This window comes from Coregonus clupeaformis, unplaced genomic scaffold (genome assembly GCF_020615455.1).
Source record: "Coregonus clupeaformis isolate EN_2021a unplaced genomic scaffold, ASM2061545v1 scaf0923, whole genome shotgun sequence".
Lineage (NCBI taxonomy): Eukaryota > Metazoa > Chordata > Actinopteri > Salmoniformes > Salmonidae > Coregonus > Coregonus clupeaformis.
In genome coordinates, this window is record NW_025534377.1 from 91,618 (window position 1) to 118,338 (window position 26,721).

A 26,721-nucleotide genomic window follows, 5' to 3' on the forward strand; every position below is an offset into this window, starting at 1 on the left:
TAGCTCTTCACTATGATCATTCAAACAGCTACCAAAGACTACTTTTCACTACTCATAGAAGTGAGATTATTGAGTGGTGTGACTAGAAATGTAGAGCAATATGAGGTGGAGCAAGTGAGATTATACATTCCAGATATGGAATGAGAGGTTTGTATTCACTTATGATTTAGCAAAGAAATGTATGTCTGTATTTTTATGTTTGTACATATAACATGTTGTAAATAAAGCAAATAAACATAATATTATGCTTTTGCTTTACTTATTTTACTTTCTGATATGCTATTTTCAATATAAGCAACAACATTGTCCAAATCAAAATAATACATTAATTATGTCGTTTTTTATATAGGTTCTATAACATTAGTTAATAATAATAATCTTGAATTAAACTAAACTATTGCCTGCCACACTGTCACCTATTGTAATTCCTAAAGATTCACATTCATTTTATTTTCAGCACTGTATCAGAGACTTTGGGATATCAGAGACACTGTAAGAAAACAGAAGGGTTAGTGCTATCCGGCGTCGTTGGAACGACCCTACCCTAAACCCTAACCCCTAGATTTACCCTAGCCTCGCGTTACCATACCTCCAAAATCACGTCATTGTCACGGGAAGCCTGGAGCCAGAAACCACATCCTGTCATTTCCAATGGGAACGATTATTCATAGTGGGGAGAACAAGCAGGAGTTGGGCACAGCGAGACGAGCTTCTTGAGATCCTGTTAGCCTCTGCATATTTCCGTTAGGAACGCAAATTGGCGTGTGCAACAACTCAATTTGCAGCAACACTGCACTCCCTTCTAAATAATGCGATTTCTTACAACTTTGGCAAAGGGTAAAGTCTGCAAAACTTAGTCTACTCTGTTCATAACAGATTTTTAGTTTGGGAACAGAAAACTGTATTGAGATTAAAAAAAATTATCGATGAGAAAAAGTGCAGAATGTCGGCCAAAATCCACCTCCTTCCATCTTCTTGCACTGCCGGCCACTGGGCTTCCTCTCGCTACCATGTTTGGAGCTGGTAGTGTTTTCATTTTATAGCGGATGCTTCTGAAATTTAAACATTCGGTGAAATATCTGTCTCATTGTTCTATCTGTGCCTTAACCGTTAGCATTTCAATTTTTGCAAGATAAATAATAATGGCGTATTTTTTGTAGAAACACTAACTCCGCCATGGTTCGTGGTAGTGTTTTTGGATAAACAACAGAAAAATAAAGGTCTGTGGTAAACACAGATTTAGGAAATTTTATACGGTTTGTTCATGAGATAATCTAAAAAATTTATGCACGTTCCAAGCATTCGGATATGAGGACCCTCAAAGAAGAAGCCATCATTGCTATCTTTTTGGATTTCCGACAAGCTGTTTACCTGGGAATACTATTTTACGCACAGGAAGTGATGTCAACTGCGGTTGTCAGCTGATCGGTGGGAGAAATGTTTGATGCTAGCAGGTGCTAGCAGGTTGTTGTCAGTTGAAACCAAACAACCTTTTATCTGATTTCAGGATATCGTTTCTCCTTTTTTTGCCAGTAGCGCATGTTCTGGGACCAGCATAGAAAAATGATGTCGATCGTCGCGCTTAAGCGCTCTCTTCTTGTTGGTTTTATTTATATCATACAGACGTGGATCTATAAAGTAGGCTCTGTGTTGGACTAAACTATCATCTGCTTTACAGCTAAGTGCCTTTCGTCTATTGTAATTGAATCCGTTTTATTTTGACATTGTTTAATGTTAGTTGTTAGGTCATTCAGTTGAATTCCATAGCAATTTGTGATTTAGACAAATCTGGCTCAGATTAGTATGTCCTTTCATTTTTGACGACAACCGGCTGATTTAGCTAACTTCAGCTGGCTGGTAACCTGCTCTGTAAATGTGCCCAGTTAATGTGATTATTCTACATTGGCTGTTTTGAGCTTATTTTTGAAAGCTTCAGTCAGCTGGCTAGCTGGTTATATCACTGTTTTATGGCATTAACGGTTCTCACAAGTATGCAACAACCATTTTTTTTACTTTTACCTTAGAATTCAGGATATTCGGTGTAAATATTTCTGCCCACCGTGCAGGGCGTCGATGGACAGATCTACAAACAAAATGTATCTCTAAAGAAGGATTAGTATGTTGGCTGTTTGTCATGTCATTTTACAGATGATTACGCATAGATGCGTTCCTGTAGACGTTGCTTAGATCGTGCAACGCCTGGATAGGTATTTTACTATCAATGAAATCACTACATATGTTATAACAATCTGCAATAAATCGATGACACAGTCGAAGATGTAGCACACCATTTGGTTGATGCATGCAGTAGAACGCGGCCACTGTCTGGGGTGGTGAATGTATGGCTTGTCTGATGGATTAGGCTAACTGTAATTTTTACACTGTCATATTAATTATCTCAAATCATATTTGGATAACTTTGTTACTAACTTCAACCTCCCTGTGCTTTTGAATAAGTATTATGATTCAATTGTATGTATTTGTTTTCAGTAACTGCCTCCATGTTGTGGAATATTAATGCCAGTTGATGGAAAGGATGTGGAGCGTACTGTCTGCGTTGTGAATGCAAATATGAGGAGAGGAGTTCTGGAACCATCAGGTAGAATCTAGGAAATATACCAAACAGTTAGTTACTGCAACTAACTGTGCTGTTACTATTTTGCCATGTGAGTAAAAGCAGAGAGGAAGTGATTCTTCATGCTTTCATGGGATCTTACGGCTTAAATTCCCCGCGGCAGAGGACAACAGGCAAATGGAATTTTATTCAGCGTTCGGCACACAGGGGACATGGTCCTCTGTGGCTCAGCCTGGTAGAGCACGGCTTTTTATGGCATGGGTAGTGGGTTCGATCCCAGGGACCACCCATACACAAAAAATGTATGCACGCATGACTGTAAGTCGCTTTGGATAAAAGCGTCTGCTAAATTTATATTATATTATTGTGCCGATTTCGCGATGGGATATCACTCATGATGTTGCCCAGTGGGATAGCATGGGCGCATGCGCTCTGCTGCCTAACCAGTCAGCTCTGTCTCTGTGTGCCTGAGCTGGAAATGGAGTCAATAGTTGCATGCAGCCAAGGCTTAATGGGTTAATGAGTTTGTGTCCACTAACATTTCAGGTGACTATCATAATCTGCCTGTCCATCCTGGGCCTGCTGTTCTCTATAGTGTACCTGACCCTGGAAGCATACTGAAAGGCTCTTTGGACACTCACAGCTCAGAATGATGATGATGTCGGGTATGTGTGCATGGCTGCCCATCCTAACTATAGTGGTGGCCTTTAAGTCAAAGCAGTTGGTGGAGTTATGACATTTTTGTTGTTTGATTGTGGATCCTGCCATTGTGTGATGTGTTGGCGCAATATATGTGGTGATATCTCGGCTGTAAATTGATTTAAATTGGTTAATGAATAGTTTGGAGGAATTGTTTTTGGAAGTGTTTCTTAAAAAAAAAAAAACTGGCTTATCGGTGTAATTGTAACTGTAATGTCTGTCTCTGGGTTCAGGACCAGCAGCCTTTCGCCAACGCCCACGCGTATTGTCTCGTTCGGCCTCTGCGTCCCAACATGCTGAACAAGAGTGGAGCACGCTCAGCAGCGCTGGAAAGGCAGAGTCCAGGAACAGAGGAAGTGTCTGTGTTTGACCGCCCGTGGTACTCAGCTAAACCCATCCCCAGGAAACAAAAAACCCTGGTGAAGCAAATATAATTACTGTGACTGCGTGGTCCCTTTTTTTTTGACTGATTCTTTTTCCCGACTTCGAACTTCTACTGTCCTCATTGGTGTTTTGTTCCTCAACAGGACCTGTATTCCATGAAATGTGATCATATGGCGCTCTATATGTATTTCGGGAGGTGATCATAAAGGGGCTCTACATCTTTAGGTTGAAGTAGAGATTATTGCATTTGAATGTGCTTGCCAGTGTCCTGTTTGACTTTGTATGCTTTCTGATTAATAATACTAATGAAGCCAAAGATATTCAGTTTTGTACCAAATCCCCCAACAATGAAACAATGGTGACGTATGCACTCCCTTTTATAGTAATGGCAGCTTCTGATAACTGAGGAAATGATTGCCAAGTCACCCAATGAAGTGGTGATATATTTGAAGAGTAGAAGTAAATAAATAACAAAAACATATCTAAAATATCCTTACCAAATGAATCACTCAAGCTAATGAAAATGTCTTCAATAAATATAACATCAACTACCTAAACCCACGAAAGATGGGAATATGGTTGGAAACAGTAAAAATTTGTAAAAATGTCTCTGTCAAAAGCATGTTGCTTACAAGAAGTGTATAAAAACTTATTTTGAACCTTTACCTAAACAACAGTTGATGTACAGATGTATACACATTTCATTGTGTGCTGACTGTAAGATTATGAAAACACTCTCTGTATCATGTTCTCATAGTAAGGCTAAGTATAATATGTAGCATTTTGGAGACATTTTTGGTGACTGTTAACCTATCATCCAATGGTACATTTAAATGTAAACATTAGTCCTCTCCTTTGAATATGTGTGTGTTACTGAAGTCAGAGCCCTCAGCTGTCACTGTAAAGTAGATGGACTCCATCTCTACTACCTTGTTTTGTTTTTTGCGTCTACTCCTCTCCATTTAGGTGCATTTCACATAGCCAAGATCTACGTGATTGAGATCCTCCTTTATTCGAACTTTAAATAACTTTCATTGTCTTATCTGTTGGGCCAGTCTTGATACCACTATCTGTCTTTTACCCAGTTGTAAATATGTTTTTTAATTATAATTTAGGATAGCTGGATAATTTTGTAAAGTGGGTAGAAAATGCTACTGTGGGTGGCCTAATGAAAGTGTTAACTCTTATCTGTGATAACTTCACATTTGAAATACATTTCTGAAATATTTATAATGCTTTTGTTTACCATAGCCACTATCAAATTCTGGACCATCCACCAGCGTCCTTCAACATAAGGTCAAATACATCGCATTGATAGGCGCACAAAATGTGAGTCAACTATACCTTAGAGTTCTATCAATATGATATTTTAGGACATAGAGGACTTTGCTATGCAGAGGGCAATAAACAGAATGCAACAACTGATGAGAAATGTCAATAAGCAACAAATTAAGTGTGATAATGCATTAGAAATTCATAAGAAATGTCAATAAGCAATGGAATTAAATTGTATTCTATGCATTGAAAATCCATAATTCATAATATAGCCAAACTAAATCTGGACGAAAATAATCAGTCTAATTCTTAAGTTCACCATTGAACAATAGACCACAGTAAAATTACGATATAAGTTTGCAAGTAAAGTGATCTCCAATGACAATATTTTTATATCATACAAGACGATAGTGATAATATGTTTACTTTTCAATTGCTTTACAGAAGCTGCCGTCATCGTTTCCTGTTCTCTCCCCTTTTTATTTTTTTCTTTGCATTCAGTCCATTATTCAGAAAAAAATTATTTACTCGGCGCAGAAAATTCAGATTTAAGGATACTCGGCAAAGAGAGCTACATTTGCGCTGTCAAGGAATGGATTGTTGAAAAAATACTCCAATACGTGCACTTCAAAAGGATGAAGTGAACCATTTTCCTTTTTAATTTGTTCATAACGCTAAACCCATATATTCTAGGTTTAACCAATATAATGCATTAACTGTTTTATGAATCTGATCGCTTTCATTTTCTGTTTTATAAGAACTTGCGTGGGCAATAATGAAGATTTTTTTTTAAATTGCCACAAAAAATGGCCAACCAATTTTTTATGAGTGACTTGCTGGGTTGATGAGCCTGCGATAACAATAGTTTTCCCAAAGTTGTTTTATTCAATACAGTACTACCTCCAAAATCAACTGTTGTACGAACAGAAGCTAGGTAGCGCCTTGGTAGCACCTATAAACTACCCAATCACCTGGCATCTTAGCACAAATAATCATATACATTTACATTTTAGTCATTTAGCAGACGCTCTTATCGACGACTTACAGTTAGTGAATACATTATTATTTTTTTAATACTGGGCCCCCTGTGGGAATCAGACCACAACCCTGGCGATGCAAAACGCCATGCTCTATCAACTGAGCTTGTCCTGCCGGCCATTCCCTTCTACCCTGGACGACGCTGGGCGGTGTACGCCGCCCATGAGTCTCCCGGTCGCGGCCCATGCGTCAGAGCCTGGTTCGAACCAGGATCTCTGGTGGCTGATTTGAACCACTGCACCACTCAGGAGACATATACATCCTTTGTACCATTTTAATATCAGTCAATATAGGAGATCTGGGTGAATTTGTTTTTTTCTTTGCAGTATGCATTTATTGAAGTATTACTTTAAATGTTGCTTTGCTTCATGCGGTATTAAGGAGAATACAGGCTTCTGGAAGCGAATGGTATAACTACTCTTTCCACCTGAAACTCTTTCAACCTGAATTGTTTATGTCCAAGCAAAAACAATGCTCCAAGGTACTTCCGTTAATAGGGCCCATCCTGTGTTTTTAGGGCAGGCTCTTATCTGTCCTCACAGTTGTGACAGAAGGAGAGGGTCTATCCTCAATTCCCTCTTCAGTGCCTCAGTGTCAGACAGTGGGAATCGTTTCAAGGCTCGCAGAGACTGCATCCCTGCAGGAGGCTGCAGTCAGTACCTTCCCAAGGTCTGTCTGGCTGCATAGTCAGGCTAATATTATGGCTGCTGTCTGGAGAAAACCTTTCAATCCCACTGGAAATGCAAGATAATAGTTTATTTGTTCTTGCCAAACAGTTGCCTCTCTGTGATGTGGGAAATTATATGCTGTAAATTGATGATAGGTTATTTGGATATTATTTATTCCTGTCTATAACAGTACAATGATTTCACGATGTTTAAAATATAAGTGTGGGCATCTCTTGATAAATACTGTGGTGGGAGGTATGCATTGTCAGGTAGAAATCTCTTTATAAGGGAGAATAACTGTTTCCATACATGTGTTTATCCTGTAAAAAGTCCCAATGGAGCGTTTTTATATCAATATCAAATCATTTTCTGGGTAACAATCAAGTACCTTACGGTAACAGATTTCCATTAAAATGGGCAAAAAAAATGATCAGGCAAGATATTGGATTGGACTGTCTGGAGGCGGTCACAGGTGGGGGCTGACTGACCGTGACATAAAACCTTTATTATTGGCAGAGAGAGTTTTGGAACTCTCTTTGTTATTGGTCTGTGCTCAATTTTAACACCTGGTGATGACACCAGTGGCAACCTCCCGCCCATGCAAACAGGCTGATTAGAATTCAGTGTGAGTGTATTGTTTCAATAACCTTTATCGAAATAACACTGATCAATCATATTCCCACACTTTTGCAGTATTAGTTTCATCAGCTGTTATACAATAAGTTATAATGCACATTCAATAACATTTTGACTGCACTGAATGCTTTTTTTAAGCATCTGGAGCAAAGATTAAGACAATGTGCAGGACATTCCTCTCCTTTCAGTATGTGAAAGCGGCAGCTATAATGCCATTAGCACATTGAACTAATCAGGATGAAGGCTAATGTGACTGGAGGCTGCCAATTTACTCATGATAACAAATACAGTACAGGATCATGTCTAAAGTGTTTCCCCAATCCCAACAATTTTGCACACAAAACATAGGCAGGTGTTTATTAAGAAATAAAAAATAATCCCATGTGTAGTAGTGGCTTTAGATCTGTGAAATAATTTATTTGTATGGGGAAAGCAGTAGCAGATCTTTAAAAAAGTATCCTTAGCGGCCTTTGGTAGCATGGTTCTCCATAGGTCTGGACTCCAAATGGACTCCATATGAAGAGAACAGTAAAAAGGGGCCATAGGGTGCCTGAGGCTGTAGCATTTATTACAAGTATGCAGCAATCAAACACTCACACACACAGAATAGCTTCCATACCCTCTGGTAGCTTTCCTTGTGACAACAAAAGTTTAAGCTTTTGTCCATTTTGAAGATATTTTCTCAACAGCAGAATGGGGATAAAATCCTTTATTGCCCAGCCCTATGATGCTAGGGGACAAAAGAAGATGGATACAATTACATTATAACAGTATAGATGAACCACTGAACAGTCTGATAAGCTTATTTTGATGCAGATTGGTACTGTGGGGGAGAAGTATTTGTTGGGCGAGTCTTGTGTCTCTCTTCATTAGGCCTTTGGGCGTGGTATTATGAATATACATCATCAACCTAAGGAGGAATCATTGCTGGAGTTAAAGGGTGCTACATTACTGTCTTGAAATGTAATATGTTGTTCTAAACGTATTTATGTTAAGCAAGCAGTTTTGGGCATGCGATTCAATCAGACCTTATGCTGTTTGGCTGCTTGGAGGATTTCGTGTTCGACTGGCCCTCCTGCCTCATTTCCATAGCTCCCTTGACCGCTGGCCCTTGGCTGTTTAAAATCTCCAGTACCAGGGAGGCTCTCCTGAGGGATATTTTGTGGTAAGGGTGTGGTGAAATCTCATGGTGCTACTGGAGAGATACTGTCAAATTTCTGTTTTAAGCCAGGTTCACTGAACATGACGGATGGATCATGTACATTGGACCTGTAACTTGAGTCCAGAAAACACTAGCCTGGTCAGTATGTTTTTTCCCTTTTGCCTAGATGGTTTAGAGTGTAAAAGGTGGAGAGTTGTAGACCTCAGGGAAGATTTTCAACAGATTTATGCCATTAAAACTCTGTGGACAAATTCCTAGGTCAAGCATTGAAAAAGTTGTATTCTCTTGTAAAAGTGGCCTATACAAACAATAACAGTCTCTGTCATGGTTGTTGTAGAGTTGTCAATGAATGTTTAGTAGTACTTGTTTAGTTTGGACTGTATTTTCTCCATGTTACACACGAAGCAGCGTAATGTATTGTACAGTGTACAGAAGAAACTCTGAAGACAAGGCTTCTCTGAAACTACAATGGATTCAGGGAGGTTTGTTCTGCGTTGTGCATCACGTGCTACTGGAGCCAGCGTTCCCAGTCTGAAACAGCACTAGTGCCTCTGCTAATCTGAAGCACAAGGCTGTCAGAGTCCACTCAGTACTCTTTATACTTTGAGGCTTTGACATCTTGAGGGAAAATGCTACACTGAACAAAAATATAAATGCAATATGTAGGCGGCAGAGTAGCTTAGTGGGTAACCTTTCGGTTATTGGTTCCCAATCCCGAGGCCGACTAGGTGAAAATCCTGTCGTGATGTGCTTATCAAGCAACACATAACCACAGTGCTCCTGTAAGTGGCTCTGGATAAAATCTGCTAAATGATGTAAATGTAATATGTTGGTCCCATGTTTCATAGGCTGAAATAAAAGATCCCGAAATTTTCCATACACACAAAAGCGTGTTTATCTCCAATTTTGTGCACAATTTTTTATTCTACATCCCTGTTAGTGAGCATTTCTTTCTTTTACCAAGATAATCCATCCACCTGACAGGTGTAGCATATCAAGAAGCTGATTAAACAACGATCATTAAAGAAGTACTGCCTTGTGGGGACAATAAAAGGCCCTCCAAAAATGTTTTGTCATACAGCACAATGCCACCAGATGTCTCAAGTTTTGGGGAAAGTGTGGTTAGCATCACTGACTGCGGAGATGTCCTAAGAGCTGTTGTCAAATATTATAATTTTCATTTTCTCTACCATAAGCCACACCGTCAACATCGTTTTAAAGAGTTTGGCAGTACGTTCAACTAGCCTCACAACCACAGACCAGAAGTGTGGCGTTGTGTGGTGGCTGTTTGCTGTGTCAGCGTTGTGAGCAAGAGTGCCCAATGGTGGTGGTGGAATTATGGTATGGGCAGGCATAATCTACGGACAACGAACACAATTGCATTTTATGGGTGGCAATTTAAATGTACAGAGATACCGTGACGAGATCATGAGGCCTATTGTGAGGCACATTTTTAAAAAAGGTATCTGTGATGAACAGATGCATATCTGTATTCCCAGTCATGTGAAATCCATAGATTAGGGCCTAATGAATTTATTTCAATTGACTGATTTCCTTATATGAACTGTAACTCAGTAAAATCTTTGAAATTGTTGCATTTATATTTTTTGTTCAGTATAGTTAGAGCTCAAAGTAAAGCGACACACTGACAAAACTGTGGACTTCCTGAGACATGTGTCGGATGTCTGCATCTTTGACCTCCATTCCTCAGTCAGTAGAATGATAGGATGCTCAGGGGGACTGTATGAAATAGGGCACAGTGTGAGTGAAATATATATGAAACATGGGTGGAGACTTTGGCAGACTGTGGTGTGGATTCTGTTATTCATGACAGGTAGGTAACCTGCCCTAAATGACTACCGCTCCGTAGCACTCATGTCGGTAACCATGAAGTGCTTTAAAAAGGCTGGTCATAGCTCACCTTAACACCATCATCCCCGAAACACTAGACCGCTCCAATTCGCATTGCATGTAGATCCACAGATGACGCAATCTCAATGGCACTCACTGCTGCCTTTCCCACCTGGATAAAAGAAACACCTATGTAGAATGCTGTTCATTATTTACATTTACATTCCCATTTAGTCATTTAGCAGGCAGCTCTTATTCAGGCGACTTACGATTAGTGAGTCACACACATAATTTTTATACTGGCCCCCGTGAGGAAGCAGACCTAACCCTGGGCGTTATAGCCGCCAGCCTCTACCAACTGAGCTACATCACTGCCGGCCATTCCCTCCCCTACCCTGGGCAGCGCTGGGCCAATTGTGCACGCCCGCCCATGGGTCTCCCAATCGCGGCCCGGCTTCGACAGAGCCTGGGGAGCTACAGCTCAGCGTTCAACACCATAGTACCTGAAAGCTCATCACCCAAGCTGAGACCCTAGGACTTAACACCTCCCTCTCAACTGGATCCTGGACTTCTGATGGCCCCCCAGGTGTGGGGTAGGCAACAACCACATCTGCCACGCTGATCCTCCTTACGGGAGCCCCCTTGTAGGTTCGTGTAGTCCCCTCCTGTACTCCTGTTCTGCTGATGACTGCGTAGCCCAGCCAAGGCTCCAACACCATCATTAAGTTTGCTGACAACACAACAGTGGTAGACACAGTCTGGCTGTGATGGGGGCTGGCCTATGAGGAAGGGGTCAGAGACCTGGCAGTGTGGTGCCAGGGCAGCAACCTCTCCCTCCGCGTGAGCAAGACAAAGGAGATGATCGTGGACTACAGGGGGAGGGGGGGCTAACACGCCCCCATTCTGCATCGTGGGGGCTGCAGTGGAGCACGTCAGAGGTTCAGGATTCTTTGGTGTCCACATCACCAACAAACTATCATAGTCCAAACACACCAAGAAAGCTAGTAGAAGACACGACAGCGCCTTTTCCCCCTCAGGAGACTGAAAAGATTTGGCATGGGTCCCTAGATCCTCAAAAAAGTTATACAGCTGCACCACCTGAGAGCATCCTGACCCAGTTTGCATCACCGCCTGGTATGGCAACACCTTGGCATCCAACACCGTAGGCGCTACAGAGGGTAGTGCGTACGGCCCAGTGCATCACAGGGCCAAGCTTCCGTCCAGGACCTACAGTGAGGGAAAAAAGTAGCCCAATTCCCTACTGATTTTGTATGTTTGCCCACTGACAAAGAAATGAGTCAGTCTAAATAGTAATGGTAGGTTTATTTTGAACAGTGAGGACAGAATAACAGAAATCAGAAAGACGCATATCAAAATTTTATAGAATTGATTTGCATTTTAATGAAGGAAATAAGTATTTGAAAGCCCCTCTTTAAAACATGATTTAATGCCAGTGTGTAAACCCTTGTTGTAATCTGGGAGTCAGACGTTTCTTGTAGTTAGCCTGGTTTTTTTACTTTATCTCAGGAAGGTTACTGTCCTCACTCTTTAGATCTTCTCCCGAGTCATTAAGGTTTTGAGGCTGACGTTTGGCAACTCAGTGCCTTCAGCTCCCTCCACAGATTTTCTATGGTATTAGGTCTGGAGACTGGCTAGGCCACTCCAGGGCAACAGCTGTGCTTCTTCTTGAGCCACATCGCTTTGTTGCCTTGGCACATGTATTTTAGGTCATTGTCATGCTGGAATACCCATCCACCGACCCATTTTTAATGCCTGGCTTAGGAAAAGGAGGTTCTCACCCAGATCCCAGCCGGTACATGGCCCGTCCATCGTACCTTTGATCTCGGTGAAGTTGTCCTGTCCTGTGAAAAAGCACCCCCAAGACATAATGTTTCCCACCTCCCCTTGGCTGTGGTCAGGGATGGTATTCTTGAGGTCTGTTGTATTCCTCCTCCTCCCAAACACGAGTTGAGTTGTTGCCAAAGGCTCCATTTGGTCTCATCTGACTACAAAACTTTCACCCAGTTCTCTCTGAATCATTCAGATGTTCATTGTAAACTTCAGACGGGCATGTTATGTCGCTTTCTTGAGCAGAGGAGGACCTTGCCCAGGCGCTGCAGGATTTCAGTCCTTCACGGCGTAGTGTGTTATCAATTGTTTTCTTGGTGACTATGGTCCCAGCTGCACTTGAGATCATTGACAAGATCCTCCGTGTAGTTCTGGGCCACGATTCCTCACGTTCTCAGTGTGCAACTCCACGAGGTAGAGATCTTGCATGGAGCCCCAGGCCGAGCAGATTGACAGTTATTTTGTGTTTCTTCCATTTGCCGAATAATTTACTAACAACTGTTGTCCTGCTTCTCACCAAGCTGCTTGTAATGGTCTTGTAGCCCATTTCCAGCCTTGTGTAGTCTACAATCCTGTCCCTGACATCCTTGGAGAGCCTTTGGTCTTAGGCCATGGTGGATAGTTTGGAATCTGATTGATTGATTGCTTCTGTGGACAGGTGTCTTTTATACAGGTAACAAGCTAAGAGATTAGGAGCTGCTTCCTTCAAGAGTGTGCTCCTAATCTCAGCTCGCTGATTCAATCTTTCTACCGATTGAAGGGGTCAAATACTTATTCCCTCATTAAAATGCAAATCAATTCAATCAAGTTATAACATTTTTGACATGCGTTTTTTCTGGATTTGGTTGTTATTCACTGTCTCTCACTGTTCAAATAAACCTAGCATTAAAATTATAGACCTCGTATTTCTTTGTCGGTGGGCAAACACGTATAAATCAAGGGTCAATATTTTTTCCTCATAAGGAGCTTCCGCCAGTGTGAACAATTTAATCAAATAGCCGCTGGACTATTTACATTTGACTTTACAGCTGTCATTTATTAGGCGCTCTTATCCAGAGTAGCTTACATGAGCATTCAGGGTTAAGTGCACCTTGCTCAAGGGCGCATCAACCCATTTTCACCCTGGTACGGCATCAGAGGATTAGAACCAGCAACCTTTCGAGTTACTGGCACAAGCGCTCTTAACCACTAAGCTACCTGCCACGCCATAGTTTATTTATTTCTTCTTAGTCTATTTTTTTTTTCTTAAAACTACATTATGTTGGTTAAGGGCTTGTAAGTACGCATTCACGGTGAGTCCACACCTGTTAGTATTAGGGCGCATGTGACAAATAACATTTGATTTTAGTTGATTAGATCCACTCCACATTTTAAATTAGATCACAGAGGAGCCCACTGGGAAAGCTGGTTCAATCAGCGTTGTTTTTACGTCATTTCAACAAAAAAATTATATGATTTGAATCAACTGGAAAGCCGGTTGGATTTGAAAAAAGTCATCAGTGTAAGGGGAATTTGCAGTCTATTTTTTCCACTTTTAACCTAATCGTCAGATGACATAGGTGATATTTTTATGTTGATTTCACGCTGAATTCACATTAGTTGACAACTCAACCAAGTGTAAATCAACACTAGATATTGAACTGATGTCTGTGCCCAGTGGGATAGCTTCGAGATTTGATCTCTCCTCCATCAATGTTTCTACTGCTGATGCTCAGAGGGATTGATGAGAAAATTGGTTTATGCGGTAAGCTGTAAACTCCACATTTGTTTGTGATGATTAGAATTGTATTATAGAGTAGATATGAAAGACAGGCTTTATAATGACCACTTTTCAGTCTCCTGCATCACTTTCACACTTGAAAGGGGGACATTGATTAAATGTAATTGGTAGACTTCGTGCCTGTTGTCTTGGATAAAACTCGTATTGTTTTCCAATTCTGCTGTGTAGTCCAATATCTATTCCCTTAACCAGAGTAAGGTTGAGTGGACTCGTGTGTTGACTCATGCATGTTTATATTTAATTCTGTGGTTTTTTGCAAATGTTCCAGAAATCAGTAGTGTAAGGTAGGGCACATATTGTTTCCAGACCATACACATATTATTTACGGACCATATTTTTCTTTGATGACAAAGAACCAAAAAATCTCAGAGCAATTATAACAATTTATTAAAAAAGACTTTTGTTGGAGGTAACCTATGCTCAAGAAAGCAAAAAACAGATGCAACTTTGGGTTGGTGATCTTTCTAGCATTAGGGCATCCTCCCCCTTGGGTATTGTTTAGTCTGGACTCAGACTGCAGTGTTGTTTCTCAACATGCGTGTTATGTGCTCTGGGAAGGTTAATGTTGGGGGAGAAGGCAGAGCATGAGGTTAAGCTTATCTAGAGCCACTCTTATATATAACCAACCAGGCAACACAAGATCCACACTGCAGGTCCAACAACAAGAATCACATCTGCTAATATGTACATGGATTCTGGTAACTTTATCTCTCATAAGGTTTCCATGTGTTCTACTGTTTTGAATATCTGAATGATTGCTTTGGGTTATGTCTCCAACCAGTATAAGATCCTAGAATAATTCCATATAATGCTATAAAAAAAGCAACATTGTATGGATCTTATTAATGTTTGATTTTTCGTTAAGTATTATGTTAATTGGGAACAGTCTATACACCTAATTTTTTAAGAAATGTACTGACTGTTGGGACTAATCATAGTAACTGTCTTCCAACTCATTAGCTGTGTGTTAGTCATTCCGTTTAACCCTGAAATGATGTCTTTGTCAAACCCTTCCCTCTGGAGATCAAGCTCATCATCAAGCCCTTGAGGCTGTTCCATAGATATGCGATTTCACCTAATTGACACAGGCCTTTAAAGGTTCAGCCTAGGCCTATCTTCAGAGATGTGTTTTGACATCTTATCTATTTCCACTGGGCGAATATGATTCATTCTGCATCTCTGAGTACCATTCTGCAGTTGAACAGTGTGTGAGGTATTAATTATGTTCTTGTTACACATTGTGATTTTGCTAGTTTGATACACCAAAAGCATACAATTACACAAGAAACCCTCTAATTGTTTCACAGAGAGAATGTCCACGCTGAGTCGAGTGGTTCTTCATTCCAGAACTAAACATAGGTTCTCTCGCATTAGCTGTTGTTGATTAACTACATCTCTTTCTCCAAGCGTGGGAACATACTGGCACTGGCTCATCATGCTGTCCATTGATATGTTGTAAAGTAACTTGTTGACTTTAGTTTCCAACTCCAATACTTTCTTACCCCCTCTGGCATGTGTGTCGAGCCTCTATAGTGAGTCAGTAAAGATTGCATTTCTAAGTGTTGTCTTGTGCACTCCTCCAACTGTCACTCTCTTTATATGCTGTTAGAGAAGGCTAGGAAGAGAGTGTCAAACAGATCCAAATGGAGATGTGGACAGCATGATAATGATGTCCACGAGGATAGTTCCCAGAACCTATCTGACTCTCTTGGTCATTCCTATGAAATGTGCTGTTTAATAGACAAAGAGCTACGCTGCAAGCTTTTGTGGGATAGAGAGAGAATGGAGGGGGCCAGATCCATTGAAGTGACCATCTCCGTGGAAGCTAGTCCAGCCCTCGCCTCTCCAGCACTCAAGGAGGGGGGTTTTGGTTGGAAAGACATGACTCGCAGTTCAGTGTGAAAGCTGCAGCTATCCGGCAAAACGAAACGTTATTTTTATTTTATTGCTACAATTTATCAAACGGGATTGATATTTGCTGTTGCAATTACTGCAGCAAAATGGCGCTGTGGAAATGAGCTCTACTCTAAGGTAAAATGCCGGTCGCCTTTACTGATGTTTTTCTTTTACATTAGTGGGATGGTTTATAAGGAGTTAACTGAGGATATAGCTAGTTGCAACACAAGTATTCGAATGCCGTACAGACTGGTTTCGGAAAGCGCAAATTCATCTACGTGGTTTTATGCGATTGTATCCGTGCTGTGGCAAACCTAAAGTATAGCCTACAATAAATATATCGCTGCAGGGATTTGTTTTAACCGTATTTGGTAAGCCATAACAGTTTTGCGGATGTAACGCTTTCTTCTTGATTGTTCTGAGCTTTTTCAAGTAGATCATGTGAATGACAAAATAATGAAATTAAATCGGACTGAGTGAGTCGAGGCTAAATAAATTATGCCAAACTAAAGTTTACATTGTGACACGAGATAATTTAGCCCCATTCATGTGGCGTTTTAGCTACAAATGTTCTGAGATTCGCATCTGAGTCAGATTTACTAATGCTGGTTGTGTGAAGTCATTTCCATAATCTGTAGCCTATTATGTCCTCTAATGTGGATTATATTTTTTTCTCTCTAAGGGGCATGTCTCTGTTAGATTAGGTTTAGCTCAGACCTTTTTTCAGGGGTACCTCCTTCTATCCCCCATATCACTGCAACTAGGCAGCCCCTGCAGCCTGCAAGCTCTTTTTCTTGAACTTTTTCCTGAACAGACTGTCTGTTGTGCTACATCCTAACAATGACCTTTCCTTCTCACTGGACTGGATTGTCAGCAAAAAGATTGGGAGGCCCCTCTGTTCTCTGGCCAGGGTTTGCACTTAACAGGGGGGTCTAAAACAAGCTAATATAATGTATGTACCAGATGCTTTTTAGGTGGCATTATCAGACAATATGTATGATATATTTTACACAACAGGTATTGGGTAAACTGGTAGGCTATATATGCTGATTTGCCCAGTGCCCTCACATCCACCCATATTAGAAACCCAACATCTAGGTGGAGCCACACAGCTTTCCAAGGGTGCCTTTTCACCATAGTATTTACTGGCATCTGAAATGGTATACTGGGGCGTACTGTGTAGCCTATAAGCCATATAATGATCACTATCCTGTTGGGGGCTGTTGGAATTCAATGTCAGTTTGCCAACCTTGTGTTGGTCTGTGTTGTTCCCTCCCAGTGGGTTTTAAGATTCATAGGGAAACCATGTGATACACTGTGAACAGAGATGACAGTATTGGATGTGCACAGCTAAACCTCATCATTTGACTGGGTCTAGGCCTATAAATGCAACACTGGATAATCCAGCCCTCAAGTCTGCCCCAGAAGTGTCCAGAAGTAATGTGAGGGTTTTTTCACCCCCCTTGTTAAAGGTTAATGGTGCATCACTTTTATGCAGTGCCTCCAATGTCTTAGCGGTCCTCCCTTTTCTACTCCATTTCATCTCAGCCATTTGCATTTTAGGCCCATAGCAGGAATCAAGACATAGGGCCATCTATGGTTTGGAGAATGGAAGCACTTTCCGTGGTTCAGCCAGTGTATGGATCCTAGGTAGTACATGTAGCTAAGTTTGTAACTTGGCATAAATTGTTGCACAATACACATTATGGGGGTGATTCAAGTTTAGCGTTTTTATTGTCGCGTGTACAAGTACAGTGAAATGCCTCTTCTTCAATCTCTTTTCCAGCATACAGTAATCAACATATGAGTAGTACTATAAAAAAAGTTAAGAGTTGACACTGATTCACAGTTATTCCCTGTGTTGCTCCTTTCCTGCTCACCACCCAGCCTTTGTAACCAAGATCCTGCTTTACAGTATGCTGTCACTTCCTGTTACTACTTGTTTTTGTTTTGAATATGGCGGAGACCTTTGATTTTTCTTTTTTGGGTGTAGTGCAATCTGCTCACCTCCTCTGTTCAAGCAGATGGGGAATTCTCTTCGGGTCTATCCCTTTTCAAATATCACCAATCTCATGTACTCTCTTTGGGTTGTCATCACAAATACTGAGTGTTTGCACGACCTTAATAGGCATTCTTAAATCTGTCCCAAGGCATATTCAAAATGGTTGGGGCATGGTAGCTCTCTCAGGCCTCACTTGCCATGTGGCTATCTGTAAAGATAAGCCACCTGTGACCAAAGTAAGTGCTGGGGAGGCTGGCACTCACGCTCCACCTTGGCTGTGTAGTCTCTATCTCACCCTAGATTACATACCATTTGCCCCTTCCGATACATTATATCTTCATGTTTTGATCATGCCTTAAATGGAATGATATTCAGATTTATTTTTCTCTGCTTCTCCTCCTTTGGTAGCTCACCCTAAAACATTTCTGCAATCCATCTATCCTATCTTTTCCATAGGATATACTGTCAGTGCTCCAGTTTAGGTATCTTGTCGCTGGTGTCGGACCCCCCTTTGCCTCCAGAACAGCCTGAATTCTTCAGGGAATGGAAGCGTTGCTCAATTGGTATCAAGGGACCTAGCGTGTGCCAGAAAAACATTCTCCCACACCATTACACCACCGCCAACAGTCTGTACTGTTGACACCATACACGGATGGGGCCATGGACTCATGCTGCTTGCGCCAAATCTGACTCTGCCATCAGCATGGCGCAACAGAAACGGGATTCGGTGGACCAGCCAATGTTTTCCACTCCTTAATTGTCCAGTGTTGGTGATCGCGTGCCCAAATGTGGGCGCTTCTTCTTGTTTTTGGCTGACGGTGGAACCGGTGTGGTGCGTCTGCTGCAATGGCCACATGCGTGACAAGGACTGGCCCGGGTTGTGCGTTCCGAGATGCCGTTTTTGCACATCGCTATTGTACTGCGCTGTTATTTGCCTGTTTGTGGCCAAGCGCCTGGTAGCTTACGCGATTCTTGCCATTCTCCTTCGGCCTCTCATCAGCGAGCTGTTTTCGCCCACAGGACTGCAGCTGACTGGATGTTTTTGGTTTGTCTTGCTCAATTCTCGGTAAACCCTAGACACTGTTGTGCGTTAGAAAAGCCCAAGGAGGCCGGCCGTTTCTGAATACTGGAATCGGCGCTACCTGGCACTGGCAGTCATTCCACGCTCAAATTACTTAGTGACTCGTTTTGCCCATTCTAGCGTTCAATTGAACTTCACTGTCTGCCTGCTTTATACCTAGCAAGCCATGGCCGCGTGACTCACTCTCAGTAGCGGAACCATTTTCGTGAATGGGGTGGTGTACCTAATAAACTGGCCACTGAGTGTAAGCAGTCATAAGGGTTCAGTCAGATCACCTCTCATCCCTCAGATTCGTGATCTATAAATAAACCCTCATCCATATCAGAATAAGGGGGAGAACAGTGAGTCGTAAGGCAAGTGGAGGCACACAAAATGTCTTGTCCTTCTTTCATTGGAAGTTAAAGACCTGTGTGTCAGAAAGTCAGCCCAGTGACATATATCCTACATCCCAGCTCACTGCAGCAGCTCAAAACTGGACATAAGCCTGTTTTCCACCATGCCAGCTCCGACAGCTGTGCGTGCTCATATCAGGTTGCCCAGAACACTTTTCCCCAGCTTTTCAAAAAGAGCATATCTGCCGTTAGATATTCTTGGATAGAACTGTAAACAGCTGAAAGATGGAGAAAAAAAGGGAATGGAAAAGACTGAAAGAATTGGTTCCATCTGGTGCGTTGGGCCTTTTACAGGCGTGGCAGGGACTTGTTGTTGTGCAGCTGACCATGAACAGTGTCAACCTGGGGTGCCCATACCCATAAAGAGGCGAATGGAGCTCTGTGGGATCGGTATTTAAAGAGGGCCGACATCGTTCAGCAAACAGCCACCCACTTTCTTTCCCGCGAAAAGGTGTCCACTGGACCATTCTTTAGGAAATCTGGCAGTGAAAGTCAAAAGAGACAAAAGTCAGCCTCTTGCTGGCCTGTGTGTGTTAGAGCGAGGCAAGAGAGGAGCTTTGTATGGACTGTTCATTAGGAACAGGTTCTCATACGGGTGGAAGGCACTTTTATAATGCTGTCATGTTAACGGGGACATTATTCGTGTTCGATTCTCCTCAACCTAAACACCACATGCTTGGTCCATGATGACAGGCTGTATGTACATACACCACATGCACAGTTCCAATACATCTCCCTCCATGTTAAAAGGTTTATGAGCTCCATAAAGATGTTATGCCAGGGGGCTGAGTGTCTGGAGTGGCTCCTCATTCCGCTCTACCATGGTATTTATGCAGTAATTCACGCCTCCCAGACTCGCGTCCTGATGTCGGATTTCCAACAGCAGTCCCAAAACCATCTTTCCCCTCGAAAGCGCACTGTAGAAAATTTGAAATGGTCTTTTACAAAGAATACCCTACTTGCGAGATGCGTGGGGCTCCATGCCTCCTCATTGTCCTCTGGTGAAGTTGTGGCGTCTGGAAAGAGTTGAGACATTTTTCAAGGGGTTTCCTCTGCTTTTTCCCCTGGCTGTCTCTTGGCACATGTAGGCGAGCTCAGCTCCACCAGTGGTTTTAAAACCTTGGAGCTATGCTGATCAGAGAAGGGTGGGGAGGACATGTCTGCCAGAGAGGCTGAGACAGAGGTGTAGTAGCAGACTGGAGAACAAAAATTAGGACAAATACTTCTATTTCACCAAACCCTTTTCTGTTGTTGTTATGGATTTCCACCAAGACGTTGCGGTGCTGGTTTGGAAATTACACCAAGCCGAAGCTACTCCTCCAGGAGTTCATTGAGATTCATCCATTGTGATGGTCGGATGCTAAACAACAACATACTGTTATCATCACAAACCAAACCCATGAAAAGTGCAGTGTTCACCAAATCACATAGTGACATCTTATATTGGCGGTATCATGTTAACTGCCAGGTGTTGTTGAGCAAGGATGCATAGTTGAGTATCTGAGAATCTTTTGTTGGGTGGTAAAGAAGCCCTTATCATTAAAGCCAGGTGCTCTGGGTTCCTGCCCCTCTCTTGTTCATCCACCCTTTGAAACCGTAGTCCTATTGTGTTGAATGCCAGGCCCGACGTGGACAGGCCAAATATTAACACATTCCTCTATGTGATGGGCTGGCCTGTGGGCCTGTGATGACCTGTTCCCAGGCTGACAAGGCCATGGACAAACGGCTTCACATGAGCTGAAGCGTTCCACGGCCCATGACGTCACTGCGCACACACACATGCACACAAACCCAAACCGGCAAGGAAGTAGCTTTGCATAAGTATTTGTGTGTTTGGGTCACCCAATAAAGGAGCTTACATTTTAACCCTGAGTTTGCCCACTCAAGGACATGTTGAAAAAAAGAGTTCTTCCAGTTTCCACCAAGCGAGCTTGTCTCAGGAACACACACAGACTTGCCTCTAACAAGCAACCATAGTTTGTGATCTAATGGTACAGTAAGGACATAGTAACTGGACATATAGTAGCTGATATTATCACAACCTCAAGATTTCCCCCCATAGTGGATATGCCTTCTGCTGTAGAATATGGTATGGCTGAGACAAAATAGGACAGTTATGAGTTAGTGGTTTGGATGGCACATACTCTGGGCCTCCCCCCCTTGACAGTTAGGGAAAGAGTAAATGTCTTAGAAAAAATTGCTTTAACTAACTGAACCCAGGTACCATGCCAAACATTTTGCCTTCTGCCTGGGGATCTAACTGTAACACTAGCTCAGAGGAACCTGTCGATAATCACCCAGGATAGTTATTTGTATTCCTTTTAACTACTGTGGAGCAACATTGCTTTGCTCAACTAGTTGGTCAGTCGGTGCTTATCCAGTGCTCACCCCCAAATGTAGTTAGAGAGGAGGAACTAATCTCCATTGATGTGGAGTGTTTTCCATCTGTTTTTCTACCTTGTGTCCTGGAGTTCAACAGAATGTGTATTGTGTATGAGCGTTAGTCATGCAGGGTCAGGGTTAACCTTGCAGTTCACTTCTGGTTGTCCTGTGTGGACCCCTGGTTGTGTGGGCAGAGTGGGTGTAAATCTGCACTGCTGTCATCCATAAGTGCTTCCCAAATGGTAGCCTATTTCCTATAGTGAACTACTTTGGGGCTTCAGAACCATAAGGCTCTGGTCAAAAGTAGTGCACTATGTAGAGAATAGGGTGCCATTAGGGATTCAGGCCATGTAAGCGTAGCATGAATCAACTAGAATGCAGAGGTCGGGAGGACAGGCAGCCTGTTGAAAAGGACAGTTGTTAGCTCCCTTTTTGTCATAATTCCAGGCTGTGTCTTGCTTCGTTAACGTTTCGCTGAATGTTACGTCAATACTCAAATTCCATGTCAATATCTGACAGGTAGGACGCATTCCTGCTTAGGTAGTTAACCCTTGTGGTTAAAAAACAAAGCTGGCGTCTCACCCAGTGGCAGTGGTAAAAAAAAAATAGGTGGGTAAACTCTCATGCGTCGGTTCGGTGGAAAAAAAGTATTCGCGCCACTTTCAATACATTTTTTCTGCAAAAGGTGGGTACAAGTGAAAGCAGTGTGTTTACTCGTTTTCCCTCCACTACATCACTGGTCTCATCTGAACATCTAAGGCCGTCATTGGAAATAAGAATTTGTTCTTAACTGACTTGCCCTAGTTAAATACAAAAATGAAATACATAAAAATCTCTTCTTGACATTTATAAATGACTGAAAATAGAAGTTTAGGATGCAGTGTTCTTAAATCCTCATAAACCAAGTGCTAGCAGTCTGTATTTGGATAATATGTGCGCAATGCTTGATAATGTGTGTAATGTTAACGGTCTATTTTTCTGGGTGACCTGGACATTGACTGGTTAGCATCTAGCTGTCCTCTCTCAAGAGGAAGCTTCTAACTGCTGGCTGATTGCCTGTAATATGACCCAGGTTGTGACTCAACCAACTAGAGTGCATACCAATAGTGTTGGATCTGTGACATCCACTTGTATTGATCATATCTTTTCTTTTTTTTTCTTTTTTGGGGGATGGATCAAGCAATATTGCAGATAGAAAGATACAATCTATCAATGTAATTGTCTGCATGACTTCCAATCCCCATGTTTTTTATATATATACTCCCCTTTATTACTTTTCAACCCTGCCATCCTTTTTCCCTACTTGGAGTAAATTGGTGAACAACAATGCCCAGGCCTCTACTTCCAGTCTGTACTTACTATCTACACCTTATGGACACAGTTAATTTTACAATAATTCTATTATATATATATATATATATATACATGTTTTTTTTCCTGAACTTCTACTCTCAACCTCTCAGATCATTTTCATGATGTCCATCCGGTTTGCTTCTATATTACCATATCTTTTAACTGTGCTCTTTCCCAAAAAGCTCCCAACATACAACCTATATACTTATTATGGACACAGTATGCTTACATTATTAGCTATCTTTGTTATTATTTGTTGTTAGTTGTTATTAGTCCCATCCTTCAACTCTATTCAATACCTCCCATCTACAGTGGGGGAAAAAAAGTATTTAGTCAGCCACCAATTGTGCAAGTTCTCCCACTTAAAGATGAGAGAGGCCTGTAATTTTCATCATAGGTTACGCGTCAGCTGTGACAGACAAATTGAGAACATTTTTTTCCAGAAAATCACATTGTAGGATTTTTTATACGAATTTATTTGCAAATTATGGTGGAAAATAAGTATTTGGTCACCTACAAACAAGCAAGATTTCTGGCTCTCACAGACCTGTAACTTCTTTTTAAGATTGATTGACTATGACTTTTCAGATCACCCAGTAATGCTATCTGCAAGGTTGGCTCCAGGTAAATATTGCAAATCCTTTAGCCATTCCTGGACCTGTGTCCAAAAACAAGCCACAAATGGATTCGGAACCAAAACAAATGATCTATATTAAATGATCTAATGATTCTGTCTCTTCACAGCAAAATCTGCAGAGCTGGGAAGATTGTATCCCCCATATAAATAACATTCTATTGGTAGCAAAATTTTTATATAATAATTTAAAGTGAAAGATTCAAATTTTTGGAATCAGCGGTGTCGTTTGCGTGTCCAGTTCATAAACACTATGCCATGGGATCGGTGCTCAAAAATCTCTTTAACCCAACTATTTTGCAATCTATATGGGACGGCTGTCAATCCTTTGGTCCTTAAGTGAAACTGATATACTTTTTAATCACAGATTTCCTTGACCAATTATGTTCTTGTCTGCAAGGCCGACAGACAAGTTCCTTACTTTCTTCCTCTTCCACTTTTTCCTCTTCCGCTTTTGCGAGGTAAGGCTGCTGCAATTATTTGGTTGTAATTTTGGGTAGAGCAGACATTTCCATATGTTTTTGTTAGCTGCATGTGCGACATAACTCCACCAGTCATAGCACATGAGTATCATTTCTCACGAAGATTATACCTTTTTTAAACATTCTGTCAAAAAATAAAGGTTTTTGTCAATTAGTATATTTGAATTTAACCACAATATTTAGCTGCATTATTTGTTCTGTATCGTTTCTGGAGGATTAAGAATTGAAATTGCAACCAACTTTCTATAGCTTGTTTTAAGAAATAGTGATAATTGGGAGGTTAGTTCCTTTTCAAATAACTGCAAATGAGTTGTTGTAATCTGAATAAAGGGAAAAAAGAGCCTTTCTTGAACATTGGGTGAGACAATCTTACTAATTTGCTTGAGAACCAGTTCGGATTTAGTATAACTTTTGGCATATTACTGAAGCTTTTAGTGATAGGTCTAATGCTTTAATATTTAATAATTTCTGTCCTCCGAATTCATATTCATTATATAAATATGCCCTTTTAATTTTTGTCTGACACTGCCCGTTCCAAATAAAATTGAATATATTTTTTCTCATATAATTTAAAAAAAAACTTCGCTAGGCGTAGGCAAGACCATAAGCAAATGAGAGTAAAGCTGGGATAATACTAAAGACAATCAGGGTGATTTTTCCACAAATTGACAGGTATTTTCCTTTCTGCATGGTAGTAAGATTTTATCTTATATTAACATTTATTGAAGTAGAGATCATTTATTTCCTTTGGGAATGTATTCCGAGTATATCCACATCACCATCAGAACATTTTATTGGTAAGCACATGGTAATGTAAAAATTGTATTTTTAGTGATCCAATCACGTAATATAGTACATTTGTCGTAATTTGGTTGTAATCCAGAGAGGTTAGAAAATGTATCTAGATCCTCTATATAAAGGCTGTGGAGGATTATAGTTGTGGATTTAAAGAAAACATGAATGTCACAATACAATGACACCTTTGTTTTTAAGCCCTGGATTTCTAATCCTCTGATATTAGTAGTAGATCTGATTTTAATAGCTAACATCTTGATGGCCCAATAAATAGATATGTCGATAGTGGAAACCTTGTTTCACTCCTCTTGACAGTTTAAAACTTTCTAGAGAAATAACCCAAGTTGTTACTATTTTTACACCTAGGGTTACTATGCATGATTTTGACTTATTTATAAATTCTCCAAAATTAGGGAAATGCTCCAGGCATTTATATATAAACCCCAGTCAAACTTCATCAAATACCTTTCCGAAGTCTGCTATGAATAGCAGGCACTGGTTTCCCATATTTTTTCCATAGTGTTCTATTGTTTCCAATACTTGCCTTATATTATCTCAAATGTATCTTCCATTTAAAAAACCTGTATCTGATTAGAATGAATAATATCAGATAATACCTTTTCATTCCTATACGCTATACATTTTTGCTAGGATATTTGCATCACAACACTCAAGTGTAAGGGGCCTCCAATTTTGTAAATGGACTGGATCTTTATATTTTCCACTTGTATCCTGTTTCAGTAATAATGAAATCAGACCTTCTTGAGTGTCAGATAATCTACCATTTACATAGGAGTGGTTAAAACATGCTAATAACGGTCCTCTTGGTATATCAAAAAAGGTTTGGTATGCCTCGACTGAGCTATGCCATCCCAACCCTGGAGTTTTCCCAGACTTAAAGTCTCTATTGATCATATCTTTACTAATGCTGCAGAACTTTTGCTCCAAAAGCAATATCAGTTTCCATTTGCTGTATTGACCATAAGAAGGAAAGCCAAAGTGCCAAAGGTTGGAGCCTAAAGTAATTTATAAAGAGATCATACTAAATGTTTTCTCAGGACTCTTTTTGTTGAAGATGTAAAAAAAAAAATCTATGTAGGGTCAAAGTAACTGCACTATATAGGGGAATAGGGTGCCATTTGAGACATTGCTGTACTCTAGCCCTAGACACAAGAGCCATGGCCACCTCTTATAAACATGGTTTGGCAGTTTGCTGCTGCTTTGACATCAGGAAGAAGCAGTCTTATTTGTGACACTTCAAATGTAGCTTACAGAGAGCTAGCTCTGAGCTTGTAGTTTATAGCTTGTTTTTTAATGTGAAGAGATGAGTATAGTCTCCAGAGTCAGCTGGCTAAAGCCTTGCTCTTTACTCCCCAAAGCTCCATCTTGGACTTCTCTGACCCAAATCTCTCCATTGTTGTGCATATAACCTATATCACTACACTCTTAGAAAAAACGGTTCCAAAAAGTGCTTTGGCTGTCCCCATAGGAGAACGTTGCCCACTTTTTGGTTCCAGATATAACTATTTTTTTTTGGTTCCAGCTACAACTCTTTTTGGGTTCCATGCTAGAACCCTCTGTGGAAAAGGAGTTCTTCAAAAGGGTTATTCAAAGGGTTCTCCTATGGGGACAGCCAAAATAAAAAATAAAATGTTCAAAGAGTGTAGCCCACGGGTGCCACAGTAAATATTGGCCGATTGCACATAGAGTATGAGAAAGATGCAGAGACATTGCTACAGTGTAAGTTGAGACACAACACTCAAAACTGAACTAACAAAATATTAAGTA

The 26,721-nt window shown here is 41.0% G+C and overlaps 1 pseudogene; it reads left to right on the forward strand.

Annotated features, from left to right (window-relative positions):
• The first annotated feature begins 2,536 nt into the window (after window positions 1–2,536).
• LOC123485985 overlaps window positions 2,537–26,721 on the forward strand; it is a 79,120-nt pseudogene continuing 54,935 nt past the window's right edge.